Source organism: Triticum urartu, unplaced genomic scaffold (genome assembly GCF_056163025.1).
Source record: "Triticum urartu cultivar PI428250 unplaced genomic scaffold, HENAU_Tu73 scaffold1058, whole genome shotgun sequence".
NCBI classification, from domain to species: domain Eukaryota; kingdom Viridiplantae; phylum Streptophyta; class Magnoliopsida; order Poales; family Poaceae; genus Triticum; species Triticum urartu.
In genome coordinates this window covers 15,356-22,500 of record NW_028259522.1, presented here as the reverse complement: position 1 = coordinate 22,500, position 7,145 = coordinate 15,356, and positions in this window count along the sequence as shown.

The window sequence follows — 7,145 nt, the reverse complement described above, 5'->3', positions numbered from 1 at the left end:
TTCGATTTCATTTTTCTATGATATGTCTTTCTATATGAAAATTGGTTATTTACGATGTACGATGATCCCTGTTAAGCATCCATGGCTGAATGGTTAAAGCGCCCAACTCATAATTGGTAAATTTGCGGGTTCAATTCCTGCTGGATGCACACGAACGGGAACATTCCATAAGTCTATTGGAACTGGCTCTCTATCCATGGAATCTCATCCATCATCCATACATAACGAATTGGTATGGTATATTCATACCATAACATAAGAACAATAAGAACTCGAATTCTTATCGATACTGGAACTCAGAGCATAGGAGGGAAAGTCGATTTATGGATGGAATCAAATACGCAGTATTTACAGAAAAAAGTCTTCGTTTATTGGGAAAGAATCAATATACTTTTAATGTCGAATCGGGATTCACTAAGACAGAAATAAAGCATTGGGTCGAACTCTTCTTTGGTGTTAAGGTGGTAGCTGTGAATAGCCATCGACTACCTGGAAAAGGTAGAAGAATAGGACCTATTCTGGGCCATACAATGCATTACAGACGTATGATCATTACCCTTCAACCGGGTTATTCTATTCCACTTCTAGATAGAGAAAAAAACTAAAGGAGAATACTTAATAATACGGCGAAACATTTATACAAAACACCTATCCCGAGCACACGCAAGGGAACCGTAGACAGGCAAGTGAAATCCAATCCACGAAATAATTTGATCCATGGACGGCACCGTTGTGGTAAAGGTCGTAATTCCAGAGGAATCATTACCGCAAGGCATAGAGGGGGAGGTCATAAGCGCCTATACCGTAAAATAGATTTTCGACGGAATCAAAAAGACATATCTGGTAGAATCGTAACCATAGAATACGACCCTAATCGAAATGCATACATTTGTCTCATACACTATGGGGATGGTGAGAAGAGATATATTTTACATCCCAGAGGGGCTATAATTGGAGATACTATTGTTTCTGGTACAAAAGTTCCTATATCAATGGGAAATGCCCTACCTTTGAGTGCGGTTTGAACTATTGATTTACGTAATTGGAAGTAACCAATTAGGTTTACGACGAAACCTAGAAATCGATCACTGATCCAATTTGACTACCTCTACGGGATAGACCTCAACAGAAAACTGTTGAGTAACGGCAGCAAGTGATTGAGTTCAGTAGTTCCTCATAGAAAATTATTGGCTCTAGAGATATGGTAATATGGAGAAGACAAAATTGTTTGAAGCACGCACAGAACCGGAAGCGCCCCTTGTTTCAAAGAGAGGAGGACGGGTTATTCACATTTAATTTGATGGTCAGAGGCAAATTGAAAGCTAAGCAGTGGTAATTAAGACCCCCGGGGGAAAATAGGGATGTCTCCTACGTTACCCATAATATGTGGAAGTATCGACGTAATTTCATAGAGTCATTCGATCTGAATGCTACATGAAGAACATAAGCCAGATGACGGAACGCAGAGACCTAGGATGTAGAAGATCATAACATGAGCGATTCGGCAGATTTGGATTCCTTTCCTATATATCCACTCATGTGGTACTTCATCATATGATTCATATAAGATCCATCTGTCTAGAGATCGTCATATACATCTAGAAAGCCGTATGCTTTGGAAGAAGCTTGTACAGTTTGGGAAGGGGTTTTTTGAGAGAAAAGAAGAATCTACTTCAACCGATATGCCCTTAGGCACGGCCATGCATAACATAGAAATCACACGTGGAAGGGGTGGGCAATTAGCTAGAGCAGCAGGTGCTGTAGCGAAACTCATTGCAAAAGAGGGTAAATCGGCCACTTTAAGATTACCATCTGGGGAGGTCCGTTTAGTATCCCAAAACTGCTTAGCAACAGTCGGACAAGTGGGTAATGTTGGGGTGAACCAAAAAAGTTTGGGTAGAGCCGGATCTAAGTGTTGGCTAGGTAAACGCCCCGTAGTAAGAGGGGTAGTTATGAACCCTGTGGACCACCCCCATGGGGGCGGTGAAGGGAAAGCTCCCATTGGTAGAAAAAAACCCACAACCCCTTGGGGTTATCCTGCGCTTGGAAGAAGAACTAGGAAAAGGAAAAAATATAGCGATAGTTTTATTCTTCGTCGCCGTAAGTAAATACGTAACTAGGAATATGGAAAATTGCATTTTTGGAATTTGCAATAATGCGATGGGCGAACGACGGGAATTGAACCCGCGCATGGTGGATTCACAATCCACTGCCTTGATCCACTTGGCTACATCCGCCCCTTATCCAGCTAAAGGATTTTTTTCTTTTTTCCATTGATCATTATTCTATTTATTCTGACCTCCGTACTTCGATCGAGATATTGGACATAGAATGCCACTCTTTAAAAAGGAAAAAAGGAGTAATCAGCTGTGACACGAAAAAAAACGAATCCTTTTGTAGCTCATCATTTATTGGCAAAGATAGAAAAGGTCAATATGAAGGAGGAGAAAGAAACAATAGTAACGTGGTCCCGGGCATCTAGCATTCTACCCACAATGGTTGGCCATACAATCGCGATTCATAATGGAAAGGAACATATACCTATTTACATAACAAATCCTATGGTAGGTCGCAAATTGGGGGAATTCGTGCCTACTCGGCATTTCACGAGTTATGAAAATGCAAGAAAGGATACTAAATCTCGTCGTTAACTGAATTCTGAATAGAAAGATTAAGAAGAAAAAAAGATTCAAAATAAAGACAGAAATACCCAATATCTTGCTAGAACAAGATATTGGGTATTTCTGTCTTCAAAAATTCTTATATGTTAGCAGAAAAACCTTATCCATTAATAGATGGAACTTCAACAGCAGCTAAGTCTAGAGGGAAGTTGTGAGCATTACGTTCGTGCATTACTTCCATACCAAGGTTAGCACGGTTGATGATATCAGCCCAAGTATTAATAACGCGACCTTGACTATCAACTACAGATTGGTTGAAATTGAAACCATTTAGGTTGAAAGCCATAGTACTAATACCTAAAGCAGTGAACCAGATTCCTACTACAGGCCAAGCAGCCAAGAAGAAGTGTAAAGAACGAGAGTTGTTGAAACTAGCATATTGGAAGATTAATCGGCCAAAATAACCATGAGCAGCCACAATATTATAAGTTTCTTCCTCTTGACCAAATTTGTAACCCTCATTAGCGGATTCATTTTCAGTAGTTTCCCTGATCAAACTAGAGGTTACCAAGGAACCATGCATAGCACTGAATAGGGAACCGCCGAATACACCAGCTACACCTAACATGTGGAATGGATGCATAAGGATGTTGTGCTCTGCCTGGAATACAATCATAAAGTTGAAAGTACCAGAGATTCCTAAAGGCATACCATCAGAAAAGCTTCCTTGACCAATAGGGTAAATCAAGAAAACAGCAGTAGCAGCTGCAACAGGAGCTGAATATGCAACAGCAATCCAAGGACGCATACCCAGACGGAAACTAAGTTCCCACTCACGACCCATATAACAAGCTACACCAAGTAAGAAGTGTAGAACAATTAGCTCATAAGGACCACCATTGTATAACCACTCATCAACAGATGCAGCTTCCCAAATTGGGTAAAAGTGCAATCCGATCGCCGCAGAAGTAGGGATAATAGCACCAGAGATAATATTGTTTCCATAAAGTAAAGAACCAGAAACAGGCTCACGAATACCATCAATATCTACTGGAGGGGCAGCGATGAAGGCGATAATAAATACAGAAGTTGCGGTCAATAAGGTAGGGATCATCAAAACACCGAACCATCCGATGTAAAGACGATTTTCAGTGCTAGTTATCCAGTTGCAGAAGCGACCCCACAGGCTTGTACTTTCGCGTCTCTCTAAAATTGCAGTCATGGTAAGATCTTGGTTTATTCAAATTGCAAGGACTCCCAAGCACACGTATTAACTAGAATATAGATAATAGAAGGCTTGTTATTTAACAGTATAACATAGACTATATACCAATGTCAACCAAGTCAGCCCAAAGATTAGCTATCCATATAACTAAATTAACCAAACCAATAATTTTGTATTTGTAAATGAAGTGAGTCAAAGTGAAAAACTTTGATGGGTCTTTTCTATATGGGTTGCCCGGGACTCGAACCCGGAACTAGTCGGATGGAGTAGATAATTCTTCCTTGTTACAATAGAGAAAAATCCCTCCCCAAATCGTGCTTGCATTTTTCATTGCACACGACTTTCCCTATGTAGAAATAGCCAATTTCTATTCCAAAGAGGAAGTTCTACTAATTTTTTTAATTAGTAAGTTGATTCACCTACTCTTTATTATAATAAAAAGAACATTTCAGAATGAAAAATAGAAAAGTTTTTTCTTGATCATTTATCAACCCTTTCCTGTTTCTTAATTTCGTCTAATGATTAATTAAGAGGGTTGACCAGGTCATTGATACGTATAATATCCAAATACCAAATACGCTCAGTGTGTGATCCACAGAAAGAAAAAAGAGTTGTTTTGGTGAACATCAAAGAAAAAACTTGCTCTTCTTCCATAAAAAATTCTTCTAAAAATGCCGAACCCAATCGTTGCATAAAAGTTCGTACCGTGCTTTTATGTTTACGAGCTAAAGTTCTAGCACATGAAAGTCGAAGTATATACTTTAGTCGATACAAAGTCCGTTTTTTCGAAGATCCACTATGATAATGAAAAAGATTTCTACATATCCGACCAAATCGATCAAGAATATCCCAATCTGATAAATCTGTCCAAATGGGTTTACTAATAGGATGCCCCGATCCAGTACAAAATTGAGCTTTTGATAAGTATCCTATGAGGAGAGTAGCGGGGACTATGGTATCGAATTTTTTCATTCGAGTATCTATTAGAAATGAATTCTCCAGCATTTGATTCCTTACTAACAAAGAACTTTTTTGTACACTTGAAAGGTACCCCATAAAATCGAAGCAAGAGTTTGCTAATTGGTTTATATGGATTCTTCGCGGCTGAGTCCAAAAACAGAAATAATATTGCCAGAAATTGATAAGGTAGCATTTCCATTTCTTCTTCAAAAAAAAAGTGCCTTTTGATGCAAGAATTGCCTTTCCTTGATATCGAACATAATGCATAAGAGGATCCATAAAGAACCATAGGGTTTTCCGAGAAAAACCAGGGTACATTATCCCAAAATGTTCCATCTTCCTAGAAAAGTGGATTCGTTCCAGAAAAGTTCCAGAAGATGCTAATGGTAAGCAAGAAGATTGTTTACGAAGAAACAACAAAAAAAATTCATATTCTGATACATAAGAGTTATATAGGAATTGAAATAGTCTTTTATTTTCTTTTTGAAAAAAAAAAATGGATTTCATTGAAGTAATAAAACTATTCCAATTCGAATAATAGTTGAGAAAGAATCGCAATAAATGCAAAGATGGAACATCTTGGATACGGTATTGAAGGAGTTGAACCAGGATTTCCAAATGGATAGGATAGGGTATTTCTATATGTGATAGATAATCCAAATGCAAAAATTTGTCTTCTAAAAAGGGAAATATTGAATGAATAGAGCGTAAATTCTGAAACTTTGGTATTTCTTTTTCTTTCAGACAAAAAAATTCCCGTAGCGAGAATGGGATTTCCACAACGATCGCAAACCCTTCAGATAGAATCTGAGAATAAAACTCAGAATAAAAATAATTTTTGTAATCCAATAATCGATCTTGGTTAGGATGATTAACCGAGTTATCCAAAAAATTCTGCTGATACATTCGAATAATTAAACGTTTCACAAGTAGTGAACTAAATTTCTTGTTATTACAACTAACAACTATTTCCACAGGTTCAGAACCATTTAATCCATAATGGTGGGCAAATGCATAAATATATTCCTGAAAGAGAAGTGGGTAGACAAAGTATTGTTGACGAGATTTATGTTTTTCTGAATACCCTTCGAATTTTTCCATTTGTATTTCTACTTGAATCAGAGAGAAGAAGCATTTCTCGGTTTATCGAATGATGATACATAGTGCAATATGGTCAGAACAGGGTGTTGCATTTTTAATACAAACCCTGGAAAGAAAGGGAGTCTAATCCACAGATCTTTTTCTGCTCCTTTTCTACCCAATTAGTTTATGTTTGTTCTAATTAAAAAAAAAGAACAGAACAAGTTTTTTATTTTTGCAGGCCAATCGCTCTTTTGACTTTGGAATACAGCCTCTTTATCAATATACTGCTTCTTTTACACATTCAATCCATAACATCCCTTATTCAATCCATAATCAAGAATAATTAGGATTTCTAAAAAAAAAAAGAAAAAATAAAGGGTCCACTCATAGGAAAACCCAACCTTTCCCCGCATCCGGCACTAATCTATTTTTAACGTCTAATTAGAGCGGGGAATCATTCCAATTAGGAAGTTCAGCTCGTTGCTTTTTATTTTACCAGAATTGGAGCCAGGCTCTATCCATTTATTCATTAGACCCAGAAAATCGTAATTTTGGATTCCATTCAAAAAAGATTGATTTTATTACGACATGCTATTTTTTCCATTCATTACCTTTGAGGATCAGTCGTGGTCTTCTAGACTCTACCAAGAGTCTGGACGAATTTGTTGTTTCATCCAAATGTGTAAAAGATCATAGTCGCACTTAAAAGCCGAGTACTCTACCATTGAGTTAGCAACCCAGATAAAAAAAGGATCTTAGATACGATCGAAATCCAAAAATCAATGGAATTACACCGCGCGCTTCTGTCAAAACATTGAACTAGCAAGACATCAAAAGATTTTTTTTATCGACCATGAAAAACACTCAAATGCCAAAACGAACAGGTCCGGTGAAATTCCACTAAAGTAAAGTTAAAAAAAGAGCGACCCTAATCACGATGGCCAAATTCTCCTTATTTTTAGCGATTTTTATTAACAAAAAATATATATTATAAAAAATATATATTATATTGTATGAGAATACATGCAAGAGGAACACCCTTATCATTTGAGCGAAGTGTAGGCGGAAAAATTGAATATGGAGTGAGGATAAAGAGACCCATCTATCTACAAATTCTATTTGTTCAATAGACCTTTGTCAATGGAAATACAATGGTAAGAAAACAAATTAGATAGAAAAAGTAAATAAAATAGGGGCTTATGTTGGATTGGCACGATATAATATAAATCCAAATAGGATTAAAAAAGAGGTAAATT